The following is a 13,444-nucleotide window of genomic DNA, read 5'->3' as shown; positions in this document are numbered from 1 at the left end:
TGACCTGAGCCAAAGGCAGGTGCCTAACCAACTGAGCCACCTAGGCACCCCACAAGTAGTATTTTTAAAACTCATAATTGTTAGGAATAGATAACATATGTAGATGGTAGAAAATTACAAAAAGTTACAAAAAATTGGAGCACCTGGGTGGCTCAGTTGGTTAAGCATCCAACTCTTGATTTCAGCTCAGGTCATGATCTCAGGGTCATGAGATTGAATCCCGTGTGGGGCTCTATACTAAGCAGGGAGTCTGCTTGAAGAGTCTCTCCCTCTGCCCCTCCACCTGCTCACTTTCTCTCTCTCTCTCTTAAAAAAATAATGTTACAAGAGATATAAATACAGCAAAATAAAAGCCTTCCTTCTACTCTTTTCCCCAGAAACCCATTTCCTTTCTGGAAGCAGCCATTTTTATAAGTTTATTATGTATGGATCTAAAAACAAGGTAATAATAACCACAGCAGACCATTTCCTAATGGTAAAACAAAGTGAAGCAATAAACTTCCACTCATTGACAGAAAAACAGAAGAATTGTCTTTTATCACATGACATCCTAATTGTGATTGCCTCCTGCTCTAAAAGCCTTTAGCCTTTTCTTTGTAACCTTTTTGCGATGTTTATCTTACTATGCATTGAGTATTATTACTGTCCATCAATATTTGATCCTCTCTGCATCCTGACACATGGGAAGATGTCTCTGCCCCCTTCAATTTAGGCGTGGGTCATAAGACTTGTTTTGGCAGTAAAGTGAGTTGGGTCACATCTTCAGTAGATGTTACTGAGAGGCTAGAACCTGCCAGTCTGGAATATAAACTCTTATCTACAGTTTCTTAAGCAAATAAGGTTCTCAAATTAAGACGTGGCCTAAGGATAAAGGTCAAATCAAAGGTATGAACCTAAGACACCTTTTTAAGGCTTCTAAGGAATTTTAATTGGTGCTTTCTCAGCTAAACAAAGTGGCATTTTGAAAGCACAAAGATAGGGTCTCACAGAAGCCTGATACCAAAGTAGCAATAAATCAGTCTAAAAGGAGAAAACTGTTTTGAAAACAATTGTGGCTTTGGCTTCTAGAGCATGGAGTGGGCTTTGATCTCAAATATAGAAAGCCCCCAAAGTTCTTAAGGGAACTGTATTACCAAAAGTACTGCCAGGCTAGACTCATAGGGACTATGACTATTCAGATTGTAAAGAGGTTTCTGGACCCCTAACTTTACACAGACAGGAACCGGCTGAGAAGTTGTTCAAAGGGCATTTGAGGAGATACAATGGAATTGGGCATTTGGAATTTTATGTAACTGTGGGATATCAGAGCAAAGAAATCAGAGGAATTGAACATATAGTTCTGAACCTTAGGAAACAGATATGGGCTAGATATATACGTTTAAGAGTCTTTAGCACGTAGTAAAAATACAAAAGTACAAATACAAGCTTTCAGCCTTGATTCAAGTATAGGTGAAATCTTAGGACCCCACATCACATTATTCAATGAGAATCCTAAATAGAAACAGAAAATTGTTGACACAAGTGCTTTTGAGAATGTAAGGCACTGGACTTGTTTTACAACATTGTCGTTTCAGTCAGATTCCTGGAAAGAAAAAAAAAAGGTCACCATAAATGAGTTCAAATTAAGAATTGAATGAAAGGAGTAACAAAGGTATGGGAAGATATGATGGAAAAAACAGAATATGGAGGCATTTGAGAGACTTGCAACAATGGGAAACCATTATTACACCTAGGTAGGGAAAAAAAGTCAAAAGTAAAAATCTGTTAATGGAACCTCATGGGAGGCACAGCCCAGCAGAACCTTTCGTTGGAGAGGGACACAGATACTGCCAGAGATATGGCACTGAGCAGGAAAGGAGCAGAGAAGAAATAGCCTGACCTTGCTGTCCTCCTGTGTTACATCTCCCGCTGGTACATCTTCCACTGGACAAGCCAAAGGAGCACAGGTGATACAGTTCTCAAAGGACAATGTTCCAGGGCATAAGGTAAAGGAGAGAAGGGCAGACAAAGTATCTAGATAAGTAAATGGAGAATAACAAGCACAGGTGTTAAGGTAAAGGAGAAGATTTAATAATACTTATAAATCACATATCATAAACCCACAAAGAATATGTAGCACCAGCCAGGTGGGAAGAAGGCCATGTTCAATTTACATATACAGGTCTGTCCCTTATAAATACGAATCACTGGACAGTTTGCTGAGAAGGACAAAAAGAACCTTCTTTGTGATAGTCTCCTTTTTAATTACAAAGGGATTACCATCATCATCTTCTTCGAAACATAATATTAACTCAAGGCAATAGATACGGTAAAGTTTGTTTCCCATTTTGTTATGATAATGTATTTTTCCACTACATGAGTATTGCATGAAACTTCATTGTTGTAACAATCGACTGTGTGCATCTGCGTTGGGATGACTAAAATACTACCATAAACTTAATAACTTTCTTTTTCGCTCCACTAGTATTTAATTGGCATGAAATAGATTGCTAATCAGTTTTCATTCACAGATTTATTTTGGCCTTCTCCCTACAGACCAATTTAAACAAAACAGTCTTTGAGATTCCAGCAGCTTCACGTCAACACAATGTCAAGTATCTTTCCTACATGATATGGATGATAATTACTGTCTTAGAAGCTGATGACATCAACCATAATGTGCTGACAAAGAGAAGGAAAGATTGCCCAGGAAACCCTGAGGAACATCAGCACTTAAGAGAAATACAGACCAAAATGTAGCTTGCAAAAAGACTGAGAAGGATGAACCAGACACACGGGGAGAACGTGGTATCATAGGAACCCAGTGAAAGAAGTGTCCACGTTTGTTTGTTTGTTTGTTTGCTGCATACAGATCAAAGTGAGAACTGAAGTGGTTCCATGCAGCTTAGCCACAAGCTGGTTACAGGTGACCACAGTGAAAGCACTTTTTTGCTGGGAGCCTTAAGAGCAGTAGCTGGAAATCTGTGGGTTGCAGAATGAATAAGATATGCAGACATGAAAACCCTGAGTACAGACAATGTTTAGAGATGTTTGGCAGTGAACAGAAAAATGACAGCTAGTAGCTGAAGAAGGAGGTACGGTGAAAGATTTTGTTTCAGTTGGTTTGGCCTAGTTGGTTTTTCACTGGGAGAGAGAGCTGAGCATGGTTAAAGACTGTTGGGAAGGAGCCAGTAGAGTGAGAGCAGTTGAAACTACAAAAGAGAGAATGGATGGAGCATGATGTCTGTTACGAAGTAGATTCTCAGTAAGTGTTTATTAAATTAGTAAATTCCTTGACAAGACGGGAAGGCATTTAATCCAGAAACCAGGTGAAGGAATTATCCTTAGACAAGAGGTAGGATATTTCTTCCATCAAAAAAGCAAAGAAAAGGAATTAAGTGTGGATACAGGTCATTTGATAGATGTGATATGAAGAACTGGAGAAATTTCCATCAGATGACCTCTATTTTTTCTGTGAAATGAAAGATGGGATCATCTGAGGGAAATAAAAGTATAGTGGAACCACTGAGAAGAATGAAAAAGGTTGATGAAATAGTTTTGTGTTCTGAAAAGAAGCTTCAGAGGAAAGCCCCTTTAAGCCCCTGCCAGCCTCTGCAGTATGTGTGATGGCTCGTGAAAGGGGTCGCCCCGCATATACTCCCCGTACTGGACCTCAGTATTGAATCAGGCACCTTCACCTGTTTCTCCCTCTCTTGAAACTCTAGACCATGAACTTAAATATTTGTTCTCTCCTTTATTTTGCTGGCAGTGCTCCACCAGATTTGAAACATGGCTCCTGAGAGTCCATAGCCTTTGATGGTTCTGCCTCCCTACCTGGACAGTATTTCATCGTTCCACCTTGAGGACATTTCTCATAGCTCATTGCAGTTCTGACACCTGCCTCCCCAGATACTGACCCAACCATCAAGGCACCCACCAGTCTTCAAAGGAGCAAACCGAGCATAAGATGTAAACAGTCAGGTACACCTACTTCATTGTCTACATAATCCCTTCTCGCAGAACTTGAGTCATGTTTGGGCAGAGAAGCAAGGGTCACAGAATCCTGCCCTTAAGCCCCTGCTCTAGCCTCCCGAGGCCTTAAAACCTCCATTCTTCCATGTGGCTGATGGTGGAAAGAACTTCTCCCTCTGGGGCGCCTGGGTGGCACAGCAGTTAAGCGTCTGCCTTCGGCTCAGGGCGTGATCCCAGCGTTATGGGATCGAGCCCCACATCAGGCTCCTCCGCTATGAGCCTGCTTCTTCCTCTCCCACTCCCCCTGCTTGTGTTCCCTCTCTCGTTGGCTGTCTCTATCTCTGTCAAATAAATAAATAAAATATTTAAAAAGAAAAAAAAAAAAAAGAACTTCTCCCTCTGAGAGGAGATCCTGCTTCAAAATCTACAGCACTATGACCTTAGCCCATGGCATCAACAAGGAAAACCTATCAGGACGTAACACAGAAAACCTAGCACTCCCCTGAAAGAGAAAATAGTCGTAAGCTGAGTGGGTTTGTTACACAATCAGAGGAACTGCCAAATCTGTATAAGGGTAAATATTACAACTCAACATGAAAATTGAACAGAAGATTGAATAAACTATGTGTTGATTTGTAGTCATTACCTAACCAATAAACAGTATGTATATAATGCATTTTTTTTTTTTTTACAAACTCTAGGGAACTTTAAATCAGTTCTCCTAAAAATTTAGCTTCATGGAGAACTTGGCCAAAATAGAGGATTATCTAATAGTGAGATTACTTAAGAGGAAACAGTGAAAAAGTTGGCCTAGAAAATTTATTTTTAGGGGCGCCTGGGTAGCGCAGTGGTTAAGCATCTGCCTTCGGCTCAAGGCGTGATCCCAGCGTTCTGGGTTCGAGCCCCACATCAGGCTCCTCCGCTATGAGCCTGCTTCTTCATCTCCCACTCCCCCTGCTTGTGTTCCCTCTCTCGCTGGCTCTCTCTGTCAAATAAATAAATAAATTCTTTAAAAAAAAAATTTATTTTTAAGCAAATGGGTGAAGGGAGGAGATGAAAGAAAGAAAAAACGATGGCTGAAGGGTTAAAAAATATTCCGAGAAGTGATGGGACTGCTTCTGGATTAGTTGCTAAGTTTTCGCATCAGTTTGCTCCAATGTGTGTGCAATAGGTTATTTAGACGAGGCCATATTTCAGGGTTAGGGCTATAACTCTAGAGAAGAATTATTAATCTCTGCTTTGGATTATTAAACTCCATACATACCTCTTATTAAAATTCCACTCCTTTCTCAGCTACCCATTATGATACTCCTTGTTTTAAAGTAATTCTCCTTTAAGTGATCCATTGCTTTCCTTTAAAAAAAGAAAAAAAAAAATGCAGTGAGAGGCAGATTTCTGAAAGAAATCTATTTTTTTTTTCTTGTTATTTTGCAAAAACAACAGAAGGATTCCTGGAATAAGGGAAAATCTATCTTTTTGGACCTCCCCCATTATAAAAGTGTGGGAAAACTTACTTCATTTTCAAAATAAGCAGTAAAAAAGAATTGCGGTCAAATTTCATGCAGTTACTATAAGAAGAAAAGGAATAAGGGGCAGAATAAAATCCCCACACTCTATGATGAAAACACTTCAGAAAGACATGCCAACAAATTGGGAAACTGTAAAATCTAACATTTCAAAATAAGCTAAAAAATTTTAAGCAAAGTATAAAATCCATTTAAAACACATAAATTAGCATTAGAAAAACTCAAAAACTGCAAAACAAAAATCTGGGGTTAAGTTTTATTTATTTATTTTTAGAGAAGTGGGGGGCAGAGGGAGAGAGAGAGAATGAATCCTCAGGTAGACCCCCCACTGAGTGCGGAGCTGGTTGCTGGGCTCAATCCCATGACCCTGCGATCATGACCCCAAATCCGAAACCAAGAGTCAGACACTTAACCAACTGAGCCACCCAGGCACTCCAGAATCTGTGGTTTTAAAGCAAAAATGCCAAGAACTTGGCAAAACTTCTTTCAACTCTCCCTTCAAAGATCAGCTTGAGCCATCGCCTAGGCTTTGCCATGGACCTCAGCAACACGGACACACAATAGGAGATTAAGCATGATAGCTTTCATTGAATAAGAAGACAACAAGAAAGCAGAAGGAAAAGAGGCAAAGGCAAAGGAAGCATAAAACATTAGAAAGGTTCTCTTGTTCAAACAAAAAGACTGAATGTGACAGAATATCATGAAAGGAGAAAAATGCAGATTGTGTAGCAGAAGGAAATTTAAATGTCCAGCTTGAACCAAGCAAATGTAAAAGTCTTCTGAGGCAGAAATGACCTTATTACAGATCTAAGAGAAGCAAAACAGATGCTCGACAAGGTGATAAAAGGTACAACTGGGCATTGAGTGCTGGAAGCACTGGTCCTTAAGGATTTATACCCATTGCTATAGCTTCTAATGACTGTTCATTGCAGGATTGGGACTTCCTTCTAGTAAAGACTGAAGTGCAGAAAATGATCCCTATAGACAAAATTGCTGAGGTCTAAATTGATCAAGAGGTCTACCTCTCTGAGTAAATAGCCAACAGTGTTGAAATCCTAATGGAGGTCACAAAATAAAGTTTTCCAGTACCCAAAAAACCAGCTGGATCTCTTAGTTCAGGAATGATGCCAGAAATATGGTGAGCCTTGTTGATATGAATAGCAACAGCAAGTTTTTGGATTAAGCCTGTGGGAGGTGGAGCTTTACCCACTGCATATGACTGTATTATGAAAGCATCTGATATTTGAAAAAACAAGATTTTCTATGGCACCTCCTCTTTGTTCTGATATAGTTCTGTATTTATCAGTGGAATACCTCTTCCATAGCTATTGCCTTTGTTCTAACCATTAACATAGGGGGAAAGATGCTCTTGAACAAACAGGAACATGCCTCCAGTTCTAGAAGTCATGCAACTTTCAGTGGTTTTGAGCATGAGATAGAGGAGATCAGAAAATGGTTGTATGACTTATCCAGTCTTCTGCCCTTTCTCTAGCTCCAGAGATCTAATTTGGAGAGTTTTAAGTGAGACAGACCAGAGACTGGACTTGAGTCCCCTCAATCCTGACCACAAAATACGGGGTTCCTTGATAGCTGAAACCCTGGGCTTCTCGAGTAGCATGTCCTGCAGGAGTGCAGAAACAGGATGCTTACCAAAGGAAGGACTCCACTACGAAGACTGGCAAAGACCCAACCAAACCAGTCTGCACCAAGGTGGACTTCAGAGCTGACCTTTCACTGAGTTGTTCCCTCATTATGATACTCAAAATCACACCCAGGGGTGGGGATTTAACATGCTAATGAGACATGATGATGCATGAGAAAACAATTACTGTCCTCAGAACCTGTGTGCCCAACTGCCTGTATCTCCCTGCCCCTGCATGCTTCGATATCACTTCTTTCCCACCTCAGTCTCTTTACAAATTTGCCCCAGGCTTTGTTTGGAGAGCCAGCTGGAAGGACTTTTTCCTTTGTGCTGTCTCCTTGGTACTCAAGCATAAGCCGGCCCCAATTAAAGCCTTGTCTGGAACTTCTGGCTTGGTCTCTAGGAAATTTCTATTGCTTGGAGAGTCCAAGGACCCGAGTGGGTAACATAAACCCTTGTAAGTCTCTGCTCTTTTGATTCAATATGCATGTGGCAAGCATTCATTATAGCAGTAGTAGCTTCTGTTACTTGGCCCTAGTAGTTTTCCTCATATGTAAATATGCTTTATTTATTTATTTATTTATTTATTTATTTATTTATTTATTTTATTTATTTATTTAAGTGGATTTATTTTTTTTATGGGAGCTCTTATATTTATAGCTATGTCAGAGCCATTTCCCCAGGAATTTTTTTTTTTTATTATGCTATGTTGGTCACCATACAGTACATCATTAGTTTTTGATGTAGTGTTCCATGACTCATTATTTGTATATAACACCCAGTGCTCATTACAACACATGTCCTTCTTAATACTCATCACTGGGCTACCCCATCCCCCCCACCCCCCTCTCCTCTGAAACTCTCAAATTGTTTCTGGGAGTCCATAGTCCCTTATGGTTCTTCTCCCCCTCTGATTTCTTTCCCTTCAGTTTTTCCATCCTTCCCCTAATGTCCTCCATGCTATTCCTTATGAGCCACAAATGAGTGAAACTGTATGGTAATTGTCTTTCTCTGCCTGACTTATTTCACTTAGCTTAATCCCCTCCAGTTCTATCCATGTCACTGCAAATGGTGGGTATTCATCCTTTCTGATAGCTGAGTAATATTCCATTGTATATATGAACCATATCTTCTTTATCCATTCGTCTGTTGAAGGGAATCTCAGCTCCTTGCACAGTTTGGCTATTGTGGACATTGCTGCTATAAACATTTGGGTGCATGTGCCCCTTCTTTTCACTACATCTGTATCTTTGGGGTAAATACCCAGGAGTGCAATTGCCGCGTCATAGGGTAGCTCCATTTTTAAGGTCTTGAGGAACCTCCATACTGGTTTTCAAAGTGGCTGTACCAACTTGCATTTCCACCAACAGTGTAAGAGGGTTCTTTCTCCACATCCTTTCCAACATTTGTTGGTACCTGCCTTGTTAATTTTTGCCATTTTAATTGGTGTAAGGTGGTATCTCAATGTGGTTTTGATTTTAATTTCCCTGATGGCTAATGATGTCGAGCATTTTTTTCATGTGTCTGTTAGCCATTTGTATGTCTTCTTTGAAGAAGTGTCTGTTCATGACTTCTGCCCATTTTTTGACTTGGTTATTTGTTTTTTGGGTGTTGAGTTTGAGAAGTTCTTCATAGATCTTGGATACCAGCCCTTTATCTCTAATGTGATTTGCAAATATCTTCTCCCATTCCGTGGGTTGCCTCTTAGTTTTGTTGACTGTTCCCTTGGCTGTGCAGAAGCTTTTTATCTTGATGAAGTTCCAAAAGTTCATTTTTGCTTTTGTTTCCCTTGCCTTTGGAGATGTATCATGAAAGAAGAAGTCAAACTCTCTCTCTTTGCAGATGACATGATACTTTATGTGGAAAACCCAAAAAACTCCATCGCCAAATTACTAGAACTTATACAGCAATTCAGGAATGTGGCAGGATACAAAATCAATGCACAGAAATCTGTTGCTTTTCTATACACTAACAATGTAACTATAGAAAGAGAAATTAGAGAATCGATTCCATTTACAATAGCACCAAAAACCATAAAATACCTAGGAAGAAACCTAACCAAAGAGGTAAAGGATCTATACTCTAGGAACTACAGAACACTTGTGAAAGAAATTGAGAAAGACACAAAAAGATGGAAAACATTCCATGCCCACGGATTGGGGGAATAAACATTGTTAAAATGTCTATGCTGCCCAGAGCAATCTACACTCTCAATGCTATCCCTATTAAAATACCATTGGCATTTTTCAAAGAGCTGGAACAAACAATTCTAAAATTTGTATGAAACCAGGAAAGACTCCGAATCGCCAAGGAAGTGTTGAAAAAGAAAAACAAAACTGGGGTCATCATGTTGCCTGATTTCATGCTATATTACAAAGCTGTGATCACCAAGACAGTATGGTACTGGCACAAAAACAGACACATAGATCAGTGGAAAAGAATAGAGTCTCCAGAAATGGACCCTCAACTCTATGGTCAACTAACCTTCAACAAATCAGGAAAAAATATCCAATGGAAAAAAAGCCAGTCTCTTCAATAAATGGTGCTGGGAAAATTGGACAGCTATATACAGAAGAATGAAACTCAACCATTCTCTTACACCATACACAAAGATAAACTCAAAACGCATGAAAGACCTCAGTGTGAGACAGGAATCTATCAAAATCCTAGAGGAGAACATAGGCAGTAACCTCTTTGACATCGGCCACAGTAAATGTGCTTTATTTAATAAAACAAAAGGTTTATGTAGGGGAAAAAATGAGAGAGCTCAGGATATAACTTAAAAATTTTTAAGGAAGCATAAACAAGAAACACAGGACCATATAAAAGCAACAAATAATGGTTTAGCAGAAATTGACGTTTAAGAGGAGAAAAATGTTAAAAATCAAAAAGAAATGAAGAAGGAGGTGAAACAGATTTGAGAGAAAGAAACAGATAAAAAAGACAAATTCCTACATGTGTATGCCAGAAGTACCCAAGGGAGAGAACTAGAGCAATAGAACAGAACAAAATAATCCAAGAAAATTTTCCTGAAGGAAAAAAACAAAACAAAATTAAAAACCTGGAAAATATATTGAAAAGCATACCTGGAAAAACTCAACACCAAACTGGCCAACATCAAGAATTATTCTAGTAAAACAAATGAATTTTAAAGAAAAACTTTAAATATTCTTTTGTATCAAGGCAAACAACAACAACTAATTACTTATGAGAGAAAGGATATCAATTGCCAGATCTTTCTACCTCAACCCTTTATGGGTTGAAGATAATGGAGTGACATATTTCACACTCAAGGCAAGAAAATGTGACCTAAGGGTTTTGTACCATGGAAAGTTATGTTGAAGAATAAAGACCATAGACAAACAGTTAAAAACGTACATGAACTTATATATATAATATATATTTGTTCATATATATTATATATTATATATCCATATATTATATATAATATATTATATATTATTATATATTGTTCATTTATATATTATATATAATATAATAATACATATAATATGTATTATATATATAACATGAATATGTGTGTGTGTGTGTATATATATATATATATATATAGTTTCCATGCCCCTTTCTAAGATATCTACTAGAGAATGAGCTTCCAACAACCAAAATGGCTGGACAGACTTTGACATCAACATCAGGACTGGTGGTAAGCATTACATATATATTGACCTATGGAACTAAGACTTAACAACTGAGCCACCCAGGCGCCCCTTTACTAGGGCCTTTATTTGATAAGGGGAATATTCCAGCTATGGAACTAAGACTAAATAGTGGATATAAGGAGGGAGTATAATATGTTATTGGTCACATGGTCTAATAAGGTAGACAATACAACTATCAAACATAGGAGGAGTAGGTGTGAGATGGGGAGAACATATGAAAAGTAGGAAAATCTAGCTGATTACCTGATAGCTGTTACCTTTAAGAAGTATACACCTATAAGAGGATATATACCTATAAGCATCAGGCTCCCTGCTCAGCGGGGAACGTGCTTCTCTCTCTCTCCTCCTGCCCTTCCCACTGCTCGTTCTTTCTCCTCTCTCTATTTAAAAAAAAAAAAGAGCTAAGAAAAGAGTTCAGTAAACTTGCAGGATACAAAAATAATATACAAAACTTTGTTGTGTTTTTATGCACTAATAATGAACTATCAGAAAGAGAAGTTAATAAAACAATCACATTTGCAATTGCATCAAAAAGAATCAAATACCTAGGAATAAATTTATCCAAGGAGGTGATAGATTTATACAATGAAAACTGTAAGACATTAATGAAAAATGTAGAAGAGACAAATAAATGGGATGATATTCCATGCTCGTGGATTAGAGCAATTAATATTATTAAAATGTATTTACTAACCAAAGCAATCTATAGATTCAATGCAATTTTTTAAATCAAAATTCCAATGGCATTTTTCACAGAAATAGAACAAACAATCCTAAAATTTGGTGTGGGACCACAAAAGACCCTGAACAGTCAAAACAATATTGAGAAAGAACAAAGTTGCAGGCATCACACTCCCTGATTTCAAACTGTACTATAAAGCTATGGTAATCAAAACAGTATGATATTAGCATAAAAACAGACACATAGATCAGTGGAACAGAATAGGGAGCCCAGAAACAAACCCACACTTATATGGTCAATTAATATACAACAGGCAAGAATATACAATGAGGGAAGGACAGTCTCTTCAATAAATGGTACTGGGAAAACTGGACAGTCACATTCCAAAGAATAAAACTGAACTGGTATCTTACACCATACACAAAAATGAGCTCATAATGAATTAGAGCTGAACATAAGGCCTGAAACCATAAACCTAACACTTCTGGAAGAAAATATAAATGGTAAGCCTCTGTGGTTATTTTCTTGACAATAACAGTTCTTTAATGGTACATCTTAAATATTTCTTTCCCCTTTCCGTTGGCACAGAAATGTGAAACACAGTAAGACATGTAAGTGCCTTTCTTTAATCTTCATATGCTGAAATTGTAACTAGCCAAAGATTAATAGCTACTTTCTCCTAGGGCACTTGTAATTCAAAAGAACATAAATCAAAATCAAGTTAATCAAGCTATGCAATCAGTTATATTTAGTATTTCTTCATGCTATGAAATGTTGGCTAAATCCATAGCTGGAATATTCCCCTTATCAAATAAAGGCCCTAGTAAAGGGGCACCTGGGTGGCTCAGTTGTTAAGCATCTGCCTTTGGCTCAGGTCATGATCCTAGGGTCCTGGGATGGAGCCCGGCAACGGCTCCCTGCTCAGTGGGAAGCCTGCTTCTCCCTCTCCCATTCCCCCTGCTTGTGTTCCCTCTCTCACTATGTCTCTGTCTGTCAAATAAATAAAATCTAAAAAAAAAAAAAAGGCCCTAGTAAAATCAGCACACTTGTTTGAGAATGGTATATGTAATCGTACAGTTCCATTTAACCGATTTCACACGTAAGAAGTTTCTTAGTCAAACTTGAAAACATGTAATGCTTAAATTCTGAAGTTTCTTAATCAGTGAATTCTTAATCAGTTTAGTAGAGTGTATAGGCTAAATTTACACTAACATCATTCATTACATTAGATTGAGTGAAATTAATACCAGTGAGGTAGCACTAAAGCAGGTAGGTTATTTCTTTAGACAATATATAAGAAGCTGTTTAGTAAGTTATCTCCAGAATTTTTAAATAAGTTTAATTATCCAGTGCAGAAAAAAGTTAACATAGTGAAGTCCTTACTTAAAAAGTCCACCCTTATCTGGCATCTGGGAATATGGATTTCTGGAGGTTCCTACCGTTAACTGGTATAAGTGTTTGTACAAACAATATAATTTCTTCAAATCTCTGCTTTTCTTCTAAGAATCTGAAATTTGGGGGGTGCCTGGGTGGCGCAGTCGTTAAGTGTCTGCCTTCGGCTCAGGGCGTGATCCCAGCGTTCTGGGATCGAGCCCCACATCAGGCTCCTCCACTAGGAGCCTGCTTCTTCCTCTCCCACTCCCCCTGCTTGTGTTCCCTCTCTCGCTGTCTGTCTCTGCCAAATAAATAAATAAAATCTTAAAAAAAAAAAAAAAAAAAGAATCTGAAATTTGGGTATGTGCCAGGCAGGGGAACCTATACAATCAGACCCCAATGAAAACCTTGGGTGTTCAGTCTCTAATGAGCTTCCCTGGTTGGCAACATTTCCCACAGTTTGTCACAACTTGTTTCTTGAGAAATTAAGCTCATCTTGTGTGATTCCACCGGAAGAGGAATCTTGAAAGCTTACATCTGGTTTACCTGGGACTTAGCCCCATGTACCTTTTCTCTTTGCTGGTTA

At 38.4% G+C, this 13,444-nt stretch overlaps 1 protein-coding gene and 1 pseudogene across 1 annotated transcript in view; both read left to right on the top strand.

The window, feature by feature from the left end:
* UCHL3 (ubiquitin C-terminal hydrolase L3) overlaps nt 1-13,444 on the top strand; it is a 99,026-nt gene that overhangs the window by 7,750 nt on the left and 77,832 nt on the right. The gene's annotated exons all lie outside the window — the stretch shown is intronic.
* LOC123801096 (V-type proton ATPase subunit E 1 pseudogene) lies at nt 3,960-7,916 on the top strand (annotated as a pseudogene).

Source organism: Ursus americanus, chromosome 10, assembly GCF_024610735.1.
Source record: "Ursus americanus isolate L20-20 chromosome 10, mUrsAme1.1.p, whole genome shotgun sequence".
Taxonomy (NCBI): Eukaryota; Metazoa; Chordata; class Mammalia; order Carnivora; family Ursidae; genus Ursus; species Ursus americanus.
Note: the sequence above shows the minus strand (reverse complement) of the source record. Positions and strands in the feature narration are given on the sequence as shown.